Here is a 16,615-nt window from a genome sequence, read left to right on the forward strand (position 1 = left end):
AACCTCTCTGAAAAGCTGTAATGACAGCGAAACATGTGTCAAGGGTTGCTTTTATTCATTTAAGGTTGGCTTGGATGGTATTGGCTCAGTAAGGTTAATAATAAAACTTAGGTTGTGGGTGAGGTGCAGTCGCAAATATTGTTTAACACTACGTACCTTAAATGAAATCCAAACAACAAAAGAGTGTGCCTTCTATCTAGAAGAGCGAACATGAGGAATCTTACTAGATTCTTTAAAAAGCCCTCACTCACCAACCTAGTTGGTGACATACTTTATCATCGGGCCCCACCAGGAGAGGCCGAGTGCCTCCCCGGTGTGCTTCAACGCCAGAATTACTGAGGAGCTGGATTTTGTGGTGACAAGTGAAAGTGTAAACGGAGTAGATAAAAATGTCTAGATTTTGTCCAAAGATTCTTTTTTTATTAAATGGCTAATCAGACACACTAAAAACAGGGTGTGGGAAGGAAGAGCTGGATCGATTGTTCAGCTATTTCCCCTTGAGTGGGGTCTACATGTTTTTGCCCTGGTGGTATAATTTACTAGGCATTCTTCAGGGCCAAAAAGATGCATCTCGGCGGTATGAGCGTGCTAAGGCCCACCCTAACCAGAGGTTGTGAGATGTGAAAAGGTGTATAAAAAATATTAAAAAATTTAATCAGAACATAGTAGGTGGTTGCTCTTATTCAGAGAAACCAGATTGCACCTGTAAATGAATAGGGGACAATAACAAACATATAAAGAAAAGACAAGTCATACAGTTATTCAATATCTTGCGCGTTTGTTTGTTACAGAAGTATCATGCTCTGGTGCTCTATATAGTGCACTTACACTCGTGGTGTTTCAGTTTCCTGAGGTGAATGGTAACATGCACTTAGTTTCATGATTATCAATGTAGCCAGCTTAATTTTTAAAAAGAAGGTACCTCCATAATAGCGCTATTTCACCTGCACGCCTACTAGGGCGTTTAGCGGTATTTGTCATTTGGTGGGATGAGCTATTCGAGATTTTAGCAAGTGAGCCTCGGCGGCGTGGCAAATGTCCCACATTGCACATGCAAAATTAAAACAATATATACAAAATATGTCTCACGTAAAGTGTGAAAATTATCCACACCATGGGCATTGAGAGGGAAGTGGTGGCGAGAATGGCACACCCTGTGGCTAAAGAAAGGACAAGTGAGTGAGTTCATAGCACATAAGGTATCTTCTCATATGGGGCAAAGAAGACTCATGCCGATGTCGCCAGGCACCCGCTTGGTACCTGCGTGTTCCCTCGTGAACCGGACCCCATCGATGAGAGGTCCGGTTTCGTGATGGTCTTTAAATGAATGAGGGAACTGATCCATCAGGCGCGTTCAGGGAGAGGCCGTGGGCGGGGCCAATCACGGAACACGTTTGACGGGATTGATGTCTTTGACTTTGGTCCAAGCTATGTTACCATTGAAAAGGACTAGACCGATAACTTACTCTGTCTACTTTGAAGGGAAACTTTATTAGTGCGCGTTGTCAGGCAGACAACCAAGGTTATAATTTGTCTCCATTGACACGATGACTCATTGCTCACAGTCAATGAAGGTCCACGAATAAGAGGCATATGATGCTGGGAATGCCTCGATTGTGACGAAATAGGGGAAATTTACAAAACAATTTTTTTTTAAACGGGGGTGAGAGAGAAAAAAGGAAAAAGTAACTGCCAGGACTAAAGCAGACCGGAATACAGATTTACATCCATGTCATTGTGGTTCTGAGCTCAAGAATTTAAAGAGCTATTAACTAACTCAATTCCCTTGTAGGCTAGTGTAAGATAACCCTCTATATAGATTTAGTAATGATACACAAAAAAACTATATACCTTATGGTGTGTGTCAGGGTGTTTTTTCAACCTGGGGAACTTGGTGTGATGAAGGGTGTTCACAGATGGGTGCTAGCACATCGGTACAGTCTCCCTGGGGATCCTAGCCTCTTAGTACTGTACCCCAAGGGATATCGTCATTCAGTTCTTGTCTGTGTGTACACAAGCGGTAGACCCATCTTTATTCCTTCTTGAACAGTAACTGTGGTATGTTTTGCCCAGATCTAACCTGCTCAATGATAGTCCATTTCAGGTCGTTGGTAGTGTGGTTGTTCTGAAGAAAGTGTTGACTCATTTTGTTGTAGCTTTTTGGCATTTTATGTTGCTTCTATGTTCACACAATCTCTGCTTTATCTTACGTGTGGTCATGCCCACATACCGCAACTGACATGGGCAAGCGATGAGATACACCACATTGGTGGAGTTGCAATTGGTGTGGACGCGCTGTGTCCATGCTTTGCCAGGTTCGAGATTCAAGACCTTGGTGTGTGATGTCAGACGCTACAATTGGAACAGGGGAAATGGCCCACCACCTTCGGAAGGCCCCATGCGTCAGTGATGGACCTAGTCTCCGTGCTTGGTTTTCCTCTTGGACGTGTGTGTACTAGAGAGTCTCTAAGCTACGTCCCTTTTTGAAGGAAAACAGTGGTTTCACCCAAGTCCTGTTGTTGCTGCTTAGAATCCTCCAATGTTTGTTGGTAGATTTTTTCAGAACATTGGATATGCTACTGTGAGTTGTGACACAAGTAAGAGGGATCTCAACGGGTTCTCTGGGGCTGTCCTCTAGGAGTGCCTCCCTGGGTTGGTTTCAAGCTCTTTTGTAGCTTTTGTTAAAAACTTTGGGGCCGATTAAGATGGTGGTGAATACGCATCCTCCGGGCCGGCGGAAGCCACCGCCGGCCTGGAGGATGCGGATTCACCGCCGCGGGCACAGAAAACACCCACCACCAGATTAGGATGGTAGTGGGATTGCGGTGGGACCAGCGGCGGACGGCAGGGCCGTCCGCCGCTGATACGCGGGATGTGGAGGGCTATTTGGTGGCGGTGTCTGCAAGACACCGTCAGCCAAATTAGGATGTGCATAGAAACATGCTTCCGCCGTGGAAAAGCATGTGGTCTTTGGTGTTTGGGGGCCCGTTGTGGGCCCCCAGGGTGTCGGGGGGGGTTAGGGGGTGCACATGGGGGGTACCTATGGTACCCCCCAGCATTTACATGCACAAAGCGGCAGGCACCGCGCGGTGCCTGCCGCTTTGTGCATGTAAATGTAAAACATGCATTTTTAACCTTGCGGCGGGTGCTGCTTCAAGCAGCACCTGCCGCAAGGTTAAAGATACAGGATGTGACCGCCAGGGTGGCAGTCATATCCTAATTGCACCGGAAGGACCGCCGCTGCCCCTGCGGACGGTCCCTCTACCTCAGGACGCTGGTCCGTCCGCCATCCGAATAGACCCCTTTTTCTGGATAGCCCCGATCTTTCAGTCTTGAGGTTAGGTAGGCAGCTTGTTCACAGAAGTCTTCCAATTTGCTACAATTTCTTCTGACACGAAGATACTGACCTTAAGGCAGGTTTTCCCGAAGTGGTCTGGGATGAAAACTTGAGAATTTAAGTAAATTATTCTTAGCAGTAGGTTTGTAGTGCGTTCTAGTGGTAAGGCTGCCATTGGTTTTGGAGATTATCACATCAAGGAAGACCACCTCCTGTTTGCTACTAGTGTGTGTGAATTTTAGGTTCACATCCATGGTGTTGATCCGGTGAAGAAATTCATCCAAGCTGTCTTCTGGGCCCCTCCAAATAAGTCGAACGTAATCAATATACCTCCTCCATAACTATGTAAGAGGCATACTGATTGTCTGTTGACAGAATGATTTTACGTTCAAAATCATGGACATAGAGCCCAGCCACACAGGGGGCAAAAGTGCTGCCAATCGAAGTACCAGTGCATTGGAGGAACAGATTACCTTTATATTAAAAAAAAATTATGTTTGAGGGCCAAAGTGGCACATTCCAGAATGAAATCCTTTGGTGTCTGGTACTCCCAGTTGATGGAGTCTAGGGGCTCCCCCAAGACCCTGATGGTGTCATCCTGGGGAATGCTAGTGTAAAGACTCTCAATGTCGAGGGTCACTAGTATAATGGAATCATTCTCAAAAGTTATTTCCTGTAGAAGCTGTAGCAAGCTCTTAGTATCTTTTAGATACGTGGATGTCTGTTGGATTATGGGTTTCACGAAATGGTCACAAAAGCATGACATTGGTTCAAGTAAAGAACCAATTCCCCACACGATCGGGCGTCCGGGGGGGGGGGGGGGTTGGGTTCTAGGGTAGTTTTTATATGAGTTTTAGGCAATTTTGTAAAAGTATGGTATCACACTGTCTCCCACTGTCAGGAAATCAGCTTTGTGTTTAGTTATGTGGCCATTTTCCTCTGCTTCTTTTACCATGTTCACAATCCGGGTTTTCAACTCAAGGGAAGGATCCGTCCTGAGTGGGGTGTAGCTTTTGTGGTCATACAGAGGATTCTTACAAACCATGTCATAATCCACCGCATTTTGGATAACTATACCACCCCCTTTGTCTGCCGGTTTTATGGGGATTTCTTTATTGGCTTTAAGACCCTGTAGGGCCTGGTATTCTAGGGCACTGAGGTTTTTGAAGGTTGTAGGTTCTTCGTAAGCCTCTATTTCATGAAAGACAGTTCTGTTCAAAGGCTGTAATTTCTGCTGGCACTGAATATGGAGGAGGAGTAAAAGATCATTTTAATTTTAAACCAGTATCTCCTAGGTTAGTCTGTGACCCGTTATCTTCCTTACCCTCGAAGAAGGCTTTCAATTTTAGCTTTCTAAAGAGGTCCGCTAACTCACAGTGTAGCTTGAACTTGTCTGGTTGGGCTGTTGGAACAAACCCAAGGCCCTTTTCGAGGACTTGTGTTTTGACAGGGGAAAGAATTGTGTCGGAGAGATTGGTAATTAGACTCCCTGTGCGCTTGTGCTCGCCAGTTGGGCTTTGCTGCGTGTATTGTTCCCCACCATGTCCTCCTGTTCCCATCGGACCTGGTAACTTAAATGAAAGGCAGCATTGACCAAGGTGTAATCAACGTCTATTTAAAGCTGAATGTGAATGTTTTTCCCTCTTAGTCGCTTTTTGGACACCCATAAGCTAAAATAAGTGAAGGGTAACGTTTTCCCGTGTACCTTGCACACATCCTATGTTTTTGCAGTCACAAATATTGTTTAAACATAACAAAACAATTGAAAGACAGAATTGTCCAAGGTGGGATAAAACTTACTTTGTAGTTGAGGTAAAGTTGCAAATATTATTTAAAGCAGCCTAATGTAACAAATGAAAGGCAACATTGTCCAAGGTGGAATAATGGTAAATTTAAAGCTGAATGTAAATGTTGCTCTCTTGGTTGCTTTTTGGACACCCATAAGCTAAAATAAGTGAAGGTTCCCATGTGCCTTGCACACATCTTATGTTTTGGCAGTCAACTATTGTATAAAGCTAACAAAAGAATTGAAAGGCAGCATTTCGAAGGGAATAAAACCCAGTTTGTGGTTGAGGTTTAGTCGCAAGTATTATTTAAAGCGGTCTAACATAACAAATGAACAGCAGCATTGTCCAAGGAGGAATTAGGGTATTTTTTTTTAAAGCTGAATGAAAATCTTGCTTCTAGGTTGCATTTTTGACACCCATAAGCTAAAAGAACAGAAGAGAAACATTTTTGCTGTACCTTGCACACATCCTGAGTTTTTGCAGTCACAACTATTGCTTAAAGCTGTCTAACAAAAGAATTAAAAAGCAGCATTGTTCTAGGCGAATTAAATTGTGGTAGAGATATAGTTGCAAATATTGTTTCATGCGGTCTAACTTAACAGATGAAAGGCAGCATTCTCCAAAGTGGAATAAAGGTAAATAAACATGCCCTCACATGCAAAGTCCCTTTCGTTTGAGAGAAAAAAATGTGCTTCCAATACTGCTTTCACTAGCAATGTTAAGGGGCGGGGGGCTGGATTATTCTGTTTTTTACATGTCAACATTAGCTAATTTGCACCACAATCACAAGAAGTTGTGGTGCTGCTGGGACTCCAATGGGGTTCCCCAGATTGGAAGGCCACGGTTCTGCACATAACAAAACACATAGCAATGTCAGGTCTCGTTGTATGCAGATCAGCGGCCTTTGAAGCTGGAGAACCTATAAAAGTCCCATACAAAAGTTTAATGAGAAATTTCCCAGTAGCATTGCAAGTGAATAGAGCGATGGAAGTACATTTTCTTATGTCCAAGGAAATGGAATGTGACCAAGTGTTTACAACAGGCAAGAAGTTCCCCATATATGATAATATGTGGCATTGAAGTAAGAGTAAACAAAAGCTTACATGCAAGGTCCCCTCACATTCCCACCTTGTTAGAAATGGGATTTCTGGTTGGCTAAGGCGTGCGCCAAAGCCAGGCAGAAGCCACCACTCTAGTCAGGGCAAGAGAGTTACACGCTGAAGATAACCCCTGCTCACCCCCTTGGTAGCTGGGCATGAGCAGGCTTATCCCAGAGGCAATGTGTAAAGCGTGTGTTCAACACACACACACAGCAGCAACACATTAGGCACACTACAAAATAAACTCCACACAAGGTTATATAAAAAATAGACTTTGTATTATCATAAACACATTAGAAACTTAATCACACGTTTACACTGTGTCAACTGGTACGTGCAATATTCACAGGGGATTATATACAGGACCGGGCCATGGTCAGAACCATCAAAATGCAGGTAAGTAAATGCAAAACACAACCAGTAACTACTAGTACCATAAGGACCTAAGCATTGTCATATTAGCATAAACCCACATTATGCCCAAACCTCATCAGCCTAAACACATTACACAATGGGCCTCACCAGCATAACCACATTATGCAATAACCTCATAAGCATAACCACATTACGCTAATAGGTACTACCCCAAAAATCATAGCATGATATTAGGCAATAAATCACATTATGCAACACTCATGGTGCAGGAATCACATTTGGCAATAATCAGATCAGGCATAAACACATTACGCTATCATCTCATCAATCTAAAAACATTAGACCATAACCTCTGAAGCATAACTCACATTAGGAGCATAACTCACAATAGAGAATAATCTCAGTAGCATAGACCACAGTATGCAAATAACATCATACATAAACCACAGTTAGAGGCATAAAACAGGGTGCATAAATTATAGTACATGTATCATATTTCCTAGCACCTCATAAATCGCATTAGGGCCTGGCATCCTACAAACCTCACAGTCCCCCTGGCTAACTGGCCTTCTCAAAGGGGCTCAAATGCCCTATGTCCCAGAAAGTCAGGGCAGCGGCCAATGCAGCAATATCCTAAAGTGAGCAATTGCACTGGGGCCCAGGAGTGCATCTCACTCCTGTCTTTCAAAATGCCCCCAAAGAACTTAAAAGCCTAAACGTTGCAGCTGACACTAATTGCCGTGCAGCTGTGATCCAAATAAAGGCCTGGGCACTCACTATACCCTCTGAGCCATATGCAAACGTGGCAGCTGCCCGCGCTGGTGCGGCTCAGCTGAAAACAAACCAAGTGAAGGGGCCCTGGCACCTCTGGGCCTCTTCAAATCAACTTGCCCCAGCGTTGCAGTTGCCCACCGTCAAGCGGGGCAACTGTGATCATATCCGCAAAGAGGCCCGGCACCACGGTGCCCTCTGGGCCCCACGGGGCTTCCAAATAACTCTACCCCCATCGTTGTAGCTGCCTGTGCTCTCGCAGGACACCTGGTATCATCGCCAAAACTGGAGGGCACAGGCACTACTGGGCCTCTGGCCTTTCATGGGCCTCTGAAACAAACCTGCTCCCGCGGAGTGGCCCTCTGCCAGGGGGGGGCGCTCAGATACTGTGTCTCGATCAGCACTTATAATGGAGACGCCCCCCACTCATCAGGCTCTCTCTGGAGGCTGGTGAGGCTTTGTCAGGTCTCTCCGCCGGGCAGACGACTCTGCTCTCCTCTGGTGGCACGGGGCTTCCCTCCTCTCACGGGAGCCCTGCCGATCAGCTGCCACACCTCTCCTCACTTCACCCGGGCCCCCTCCTGGTACCAGGCACTTCTACATGGAGCCTGCGAGGCTCCGTACAGATCTCCGGCTGGGACTGCACTACATGTGGGGCTTCCCCTTCCTCTTGGAAGCCCCACCTACGGACAGGTACAGCCTTATCGGACTTCCTGCTCGGGCCGGCGCGGTGATTTTTAAAAGTAGAAGTCGGGTGGGCTCCCGCGAAGGCAGAGAACGCGGGTTGGGCACTCACATTAAAAATAAATATAAAGCAGCCACGTGGGGTGGGCACCCACTGTTTAAATATCAAAATGAGCGGGTGGGCACCCGCCGCTTTAGGCATCACAGGGAATCCCTCAAGCCGGGATTCCCTCGATCCAGACGAGCAGCTCAGCGCAGCGGAGGCCTTGTGCTCCTTCTCTCGGGGGATGAAAAAAAAGAAAATCAGAGCACCCAGGCCTGCCAAGTATCACGCATCAGGAGTGACGTTAACGCATTTCAGTGTGGTGTTCCGCATCACTGCACTGAAATGCATTGCCACGCATTTTAAAATCAAAGTACTGACTCTCTGCTGCCTTTACCCAGCATTGAGTAATTGGCCATGCCAGGCTGCTACCACGCGCTCCTGTCACACCTGCGACGGCGGGCTCTGCTGCCCCCGCAGACTTGCCGGCCCGGGAGCTGCCACTAGTGCACTGCTGCTACAATGTCCCAGTAGCATGCTGGGATATTCCCGCCCAGGGGGCAGCTGAGTCACTCACTGACTACAGCCACGCCTGACGTCACCCGGCCGAGGTGCGCAAGACCATCACAGCGAACTGCAAATGTGAGGCACGTGCGTGACCTCTACAGACCACAGACGTACTGCAGAAAACCTCAGACTCCGGTGAACCTGTTATCTTTTACCAATCGGATGTGAGTGTAGCAATAACTCTCTGAAAGAGCCAGGGCCGACATTGACTCCGTGTCACACACACCTATAGGCGGGCAGCCCCTGCCGCCCGAGGCACAATTTAAGTGTTTTTGGGAGCGTGCCACCCGGCGTACATTGATAACCCATGACCGGGCCAAGCTGCCACCGTAGAGTGGTGGTGTGGCCTCAGCAGGCAGCCTGTCTGCCTGCCCTGCACTGCGGCCATGAATCAAAATCATGAGAGACCTCCTATGCCAGTCGGAGATATCAGCTGCAACACGAGCACCCATTCCTTGCAAGTCTATAAAATAAAAAATAAAAAACCCTAGTCCTGCCACTCCTGTAAAGAGCTCCCCTACCTTTAAAATGTGGATTAAACTTCAGCTTTTCATGAAAATGCATTGTTCTGCATGAATGGATGCCAGCGGGAAACTAATTTTTTTAACCACGTCAGATAAATGTTGCATATTGAACGGCTGTACCGAGTCTAGTAACCGTGCCAAAAACAACAGGCAGCCAGCGAGGAACTTCCCATACAAACCCTATTCCGTTAAAGTGATTTTTTTGTTGCTGTAAAAAAATAAAAAGCGTCGGGGCTCTCGTCAGGAGACAACAGCAGCTTGCACTACACATTGCCCCTACTTTGCTGAAAATGATAGTAGCAACACAACTACTGACCATCACACTCCTACAAGTGTGACAATTGTGGGGCTGAATTATTTGCGTGTCCAAGAGTTTTCACGCACCACTGAAAAATGACAAAATCACTCTTGTGAATAATGGAGTTCTGACTGGAGAAAGATTACTATTGTGAGGTCATTTCATGCCCTTCTTTCTTTACCCCTTTCCTGCTGTTCAGCCTAGTGGTGTGTGGAATGTGATGAGTGTATAGAATGTTGGGTGCATGAGGTTAGGCAGTTGGTGTCAGCAGGCTGAGCAGTAAGGATATACTGCTCCTGGTGGGGCGTACTTTATGCTTAATTACCATCTTTGCTCTACCATAAGCTTCCTGTAATTTAATTACAAATAAAGATATAACTTGGAACCTACAACTTGGCATCCTGAAGATTCTTACTTGCAACATTTTGGCGACGATTGGACTCTTGAACCTACACATTTTGGGACTATCTACCTACTGATGAACCTGCACGAACTTCATGGAATTCTTCACTTCTATTATTTGAATTCATATATTCAGCAACTTTGGATCCAATTATTGCGACTTCATTTAAGAACCCATGCAGTTATCATCTATATTCTACCACATGACAGCCCCAGCCCCACTAGTAACCACAGTCTACCGGTCAGCCTCAACTCTGGCATGTCAAGTTTCCGGTTACTTCAGCTTGGTGAGTGATTTCTGCATTCTGTTATCTCTGTCATCAGCCTCAGCCATCTTGCTTGACAGATAAAGATTACCTTCTTCTTTCTTACAACTTGTGCTCCACGAATTATAAGCACTACGTGAGCTACTGAACTGTCGTTGTTTATTGGTTCTACATTAACCACTATCTAGTGTTCAAAACTAGGTGTGGCACATTGACGCTGGCAGCCGTGTAAAGACCCAGTGCAGAATAAGCTTTTACCTCCGTCATGAATTTACATATTACAATTTACCGACATTGCCTTTATGTTTTACCCTCAACAGTCGGCATTAGCGCTGGGCTTCAGGAAATTTACGTACTTTGTTTGTTATGTTACAAACAGACTTCCACGGAGTAAAGTGCTATTTATTTTTGCCTCAATTTTTATCGTGTGTTTCTTATATTCTGCCAACTGTCATTTTTTTTAAACTCAAAAGTAAAATACAGCTATTGCTGAAACCTGTGTCCATGCTATGCCAACCACGTTTCTTACCGCGTCACTTTGAAATTTGTCACAGACAGAGTTGGACACCTTGCTGCTGCCTTATTTTCACTTCTCTTCATCTCGGAACTCCACCTTTCTTGTTAATCCTATCTATAAGGACTCCGGACGTCAACACTTTAAACAGAGGAAGTACCTTGAAGAATTTTGTTTAGATAAAGAGTACACTTTCACCGCAGACTACGGTGACTACCTTTCTTATTTCCGTTTCTTGTTTTGACAGTCATAATGTTCTTCCCTTTATTTTTCGAAGGTCTGCTTGGCATAGTTACGATGTAGACACATTTCAAGGCACAGTTAAAAATTATGACATTTTAATTCTGTGGCAATGTATTTTCTTGTTCGTTTAACATGAAGGTTCTTATTTCAAATGCCAATTTATCTTAATGTTTGCTTAGTTCGCCATCTACTGGAATATTTTGGTACTGTGCACTACATAATTTTAACATGTACTTTACTTTTTATTAGGTCTCGGGACCTATAAGCTGTGCAAAGCACAGCTTCCGGTCCGGAGAATTAATGTCATCTAGTGGGGCTTCAGAACCCGCCCCCCTTGCCCTGTCTCTCCACCATTGGCTGGCTTCCTAAATGGAGACCAGCCATTGGAGGAGAGAGCCGTCCCTCCAAAGAAGCTCCGTCTTTTTCAGATTCGGGGGCGTGATTTTTTGCATTCTTTAGCCCTGTGACATCGTCTGTCACTCAGGGCGCAAAAAACACGCCCCCGAATCTGAAAATGGCGGCGCTTTTCTGTAGGCCATTTCACAACAACAGCCGCCCCAAGAAGTCGCAGCCTCCTCCACCTGGCAGTCTCTGTGTGTACACATCGGGCCGTCTCGTTTTCTGTGGGCAGACAGGCATTGGGGTCACCACAGGGAGCCGCGGAGCGCACTCTGCAAAGCCGCCCTGCCGCTCTTATCTTTCGCAGGTCCGGGTCCCCGCTGCGCATTGCACAAGCCGGGTGATCTGGTGAAGCAAGCACTGTGCGGGTAGTAATGACAGTAACGTTCACCTGACATCTAGCCGAGCGGTTTGCATCCATGCTGAATAAAGAGTGCGCTCTCACAAAGCCATGTATATTTCTCCCCCCCCCTCCCTCCGCCCGCCCGCAGCTTTCCTTAGTCCCGCTCCCCCCCCCCCTCCCTCCCTCCCTCCGCCCGCAGCTCTCCGGTAGTCTGCTCTTGCTTTGGGTATGACACCCGTATCATGGTGTCAAGGATCGGGCAGGAGTTCCGCACTTGCCACACGGGCAGTCAGGTAAGTTTTCTTTTTTTTTTAAATGTATTTTTTAACCCCCACCAGTCCCGTCCCCCGCGAGTCCCGTCCCCCCCCCGCGTGTCCCGTCCCCCTGCGCAAGTCTTGTCCCCCCTGCGAGTTGTAAGAAAAGTTCGCCCATTCAAGGCTTGTTCCCCTCGTCGCTCTGGTCTGTGCCCACCATCCCTAATATGTGTCCGGCATCCCTGTTCTGTGCCCGCCCCCCCCCTCACACCTGCCCAGGGCTGAGAGCGTGTGGACGGAGCCCAGAACATCACATCACTGCAGGGCTGGGACGAGTGCACTATTCTCAGGTGGTCACCACTGCACACGCGACCAAGGGGCTGCATTATTCCGACGTGATTGCTTGAACAAGGGAGCCGGGCAGTGGTGCCTGTCGCAGGTGAACACTCGTGCGCCAGAGCCGCGGTGCTGCGCAGCTCTGGAGTAGGCAGCGCAGCACGGATTCACTGGTGAACTGCCCTTATGGTGAAACTAGTGTACGAGAGTCGGGGTGCTGCGCCGATCTACAGTGGACACTCGTGCACCGGTGCCAGGGTACTAAAATGCTCGGTGGTGGGCATTAGTGGGCGGAGCCACGTGCACTACTACTTTTGGTTGGACGCTAAAGCCACGAGTGAGGGGGCTGCACTGCTCTGGAGTTGACATTTGTGCACCGGGGTGCCGGACTGTTCTAGGGTGGATACTTGTGCACAGGAGCTAGAGTGATGGTTCGTGTGTGGTAGGAATTAGTGCACTGCATTACCTAACTTCAGTGCTCCGGACCAGGGTGCCGGACTGGTCGGGGGTAGATACGTGTGCACGGGGACCAGGGGGCTGACTGCTGTGCGGTGGGCATTATTGCACGGGGTCCAGGGCGCCGAACTGCTGTGGACACTAGTGCAAGTGAGGCAGTGTCCTGTACCACTTCGGGACGAGCACCGGTGAGAGGGGCCAGGGGGTTGCTCCGCTCTGTGGGAGCACTAGTGCACGGGAACCTAGGAGCTGCACCATCCTGGTGGAACACTCGTGAACAGAAGACGGAGGTGTCAGTCTTCCATCGGCTCTGCAAGGATGAAGGTCCAGGGAGTGTGTCTAACCCTCCTCGCCCTTCCTCTCATCGTTAAGGTGTCTGGAGGAGGTGAGTCCATAGGGGACATGTTGGGATGTCTCAGTCTTTGCAGGGTGCATTCTCCCCCCTCCATCCCTTCAGGAACTCTTGCGCATTGCAGGGGTTCGGTAGAGAGGGCAGGAAGGAATCTATCTGCATACACCCACACATTGTAAATCACAAAGCTAGTTCTGAAGTAGAATTTGGCCTTATGGCCAGAGCTGCTGACTTTGGACTTGGACAACAAGGTTCCATTCCTGGCTTTAGCTCAACAACCTGTGATTCTGGGCAAATTACTTAATCTCCCTGAGCTTTGAAACAGAGAGTAATCTAATCTGGGGCTCATGCAAAGCGCTGTAAGGACCCTGGGCTAAATTTGCGCTATAAAAAAATCACTCGATCCGATGTTTGGGCTTTGGTACCCCTGACATTGCTCGTCTACCCGTAGTCTAAAGCCAGTAGAAGTAACAGGAAGTATACTGGGCTGTTGCAACACTGTTTCCAAACTGTTCCTGGCTTAATGCCCCTATGTAAAGGCCGTCAGGATAGATGAGTTTAATATTTACTGATGAAACATGCAGTGATCTCCAAGTCATTGAATTCGAATCTTGGCAAGGCTGGCTCTGACTTTCACCCTTCTGAGGTCGGTAAATTAGGTATCATTAAAGTGGGCGATAGTCACATCTATTGTTTACAGTATTTAAAAACGGAAGGAGTGTGGTATGAAGCGTTATATTAAGATTAATGTATTCTGCCATGCAATTCTATTCAATATTTTTATTAATAATGATAATGGCCAAAAAATTATATATTTGAAGATTCAGTTTTTCAGCTGATGTGTACACAGCATCCTGCTCAGACGGTGCTGTTGTGTGCTACATGGTATTGGCACTCTTCACACGGTCACATCGGGTGATGATACATTTTTGCACGATGAACAGCCATGACAACGAGGTTCCATTCCTGGCTTTAGCTCAACATCCTGTGATTCTGGGCAAATTACTTAATCTCCCTGCGCTTTAATACAGAGAGTAATATAATCTGGGGCTCATGCAAAGCGCTGTAAGGACCCTGGGCTAAATTTGCGCTATAAAAAAATCAATAGATCGATGTTTGGGCTTTGGTACCCCTGACATTGCTCGTCTACCTGTAGTCTAAAGCCAGTAGAAGTAACAGGAAGTATACTGGGCTGTTGCAACACTGTTTCCAAACTGTTCCTGGCTTAAAGCCCCTATGTAAAGGCCGTCAGGATAGCTGAGTTTAATATTTACTGATGAAACATGCAGTGATCTCCAAGTCATTGAATTCGAATTTTGGCAAGGCTGGCTCTGACTTTCACCCATCTGAGGTCGGTAAATTAGGTATCATTAAAGTGGGCGATAGTCACATCTATTGTTTACAGTATTTAAAAACGTAAGGAGTGTGGTATGAAGCGTTATATTAAGATTAATGTATTCTGCCATGCAATTCTATTCAATATTTTTATTAATAATGATAATGGCCAAAAAATTATGTATTTGAAGATTCAGTTTTTCAGCTGATGTGTACACAGCATCCTGCTCAGACGGTGCTGTAGTGTGCTACATGGTATTGGCACTCTTCACACGGTCACATCGGGTGATGAGACATTTTTGCACGATGAACAGCCATGTGATTTGGAACACCTTACATGTAGCTTTCCAGGTCATGGGTGGTAGCTCTGCACTGTTGTAACTCAGTGCGGTGTTTTCAGCTTTGATGGGAGGCAGCATCGGGTACTTTTGGTGGTTCTGTTGGGGTTGTTAACTGTAGTTCCTGAGCTGCTTTGACAAAGTCAACTCTCAAAAGCCACGGCCAACCTTAATGGCTCATGGCCAAACCCTAAAGGATCACACTTTCAAAACATTACAAGTTTGCCAGGCCTTTGTAGGCCAGTGCACCTTCCCGTCTCTCTCCCACTCTGTCTCACACACTCTCTCTCACTCTCACACTCTCTCTCTCTCTCTCACACTCTCTCCCTCACACTCTCTCACACACACACACACACACACTCTCACACACACTCTCACACACAAACACATACTCTCTCTCTCACATACACACTCTCTCACAAACACACTCTCTCACAAACACACTCTCTCTCACAAACACACACTCTCTCACAAACACACACTCTCTCACAAACACACTCTCTCTCACAAACACACACTCTCTCTCACAAACACACACTCTCTCTCACAAACACACACTCTCTCTCACAAACACACACTCTCTCTCACAAACACACACTCTCTCACACACACTCTCTCTCTCACACACACACTCTCACACACACACTCTCACACACACTCTCTCTCACACACACACACTCTCTCACACACTCTCTCTCACACACACACACTCTCACTCACACACTCTCTCACTCACACACTCTCTCTCACTCACACACACACTCTCTCACACACACACACACACTCTCACTCACTCTCTCACACACACACACACACACACACTCTACTACTCAACATTACTCACTCATAATTAGTCACTCTATACTACTCACTCTTTACTACTGAAACTAAAAATACACTTTGTATATGTAAGGGTGTGGCTGTGCATGTAAATATGTGTGGCTCTAGGACTATTTACTACTCACTCTCACTATTTAATACTCACTCTTTCACTTTGTACTACTCGCTCTCTAATACTCGCTTTCCTAATAACTCTCTCCTACTCACTATCTACTACTTACTCTGTGTGTGGGTACTAATGCAATAGGTCTCGCATATGCAAGCTATTGGCAATATAAATGATAATGCCATTTATTTATGATTTAAAAAAAAAAAAAAATGTCATGAGCAATGCCAATAGCTCTACCTTTAATAATGCAGAGACCATTGCATTGTAAATGCTTGTTTGTCATTCGAGTATTACAGTTGAGTACCTATGAGATTATTTCCTGTTTTATTGGTAATGATAATTATTTACCATATTTGTTGTGCATTAATGTGCAATTCTGTTATTCTACATGCTATGCTAGTTTACTGTGCATTCTTGTTATTCTGCATGAACTTTCAAGCGCACAGTGTAATTCTGGTATTTATGAGTTTGTTTGCTCATGAGTAAGTGTATCCCTTTATATTCTTAATGGGTGAGTGTATCCCTTTATATTCTTATTGGGTGAGTGTATCCCTTTATTTTCATGTTCACGGGTGAGTGTATCCCGAATTCTTATTGGGTGAGTGTATCCCTTTATTTTTATGTTCACGGTTGAGTGTATCCCGATTTCATACTTGTGGGTGAGTATATCCCACTTTGTGTTGTATTTACTTGTGGGTGAGTGTAGCCCATCTTCTGTTCTATTTATTTGTGGGTGAGTGTATCCCACCTTTTGTTGTTTATTCTGGTATTTATGAGTTCTATTGCCTGTGGATGAGTGTATCCCATACATGGGATGGAATGTGAGGACTGCCTAGAATGTTGGGTGCATGAGGTTAGGCAGTTGGTGTCAGCAGGCTGAGCAGTAAGGATATACTGCTCCTGGTGGGGCTTACTTTATGCTTAATTACCATCTTGGCTCTA

General features: G+C 46.1%; 1 protein-coding gene across 1 annotated transcript in view; it reads right to left on the minus strand.

Annotated features, from left to right (window-relative positions):
- Positions 1–10,780, minus strand: part of C5_1H1orf162 (chromosome 5_1 C1orf162 homolog) — a 358,091-nt gene extending 347,311 nt beyond the window's left edge. Inside the window, exon 1 of the mRNA XM_078641275.1 lies at positions 10,684–10,780. The gene's annotated coding sequence lies outside the window, so the exon portion shown is untranslated. The remainder of the gene's footprint in view (positions 1–10,683) is intronic.
- Positions 10,781–16,615: the final 5,835 nt, after the last annotated feature.

The sequence above is a fragment of the Lissotriton helveticus genome, chromosome 5_1, assembly GCF_964261635.1.
Source record: "Lissotriton helveticus chromosome 5_1, aLisHel1.1, whole genome shotgun sequence".
NCBI classification, from domain to species: Eukaryota; Metazoa; Chordata; class Amphibia; order Caudata; family Salamandridae; genus Lissotriton; species Lissotriton helveticus.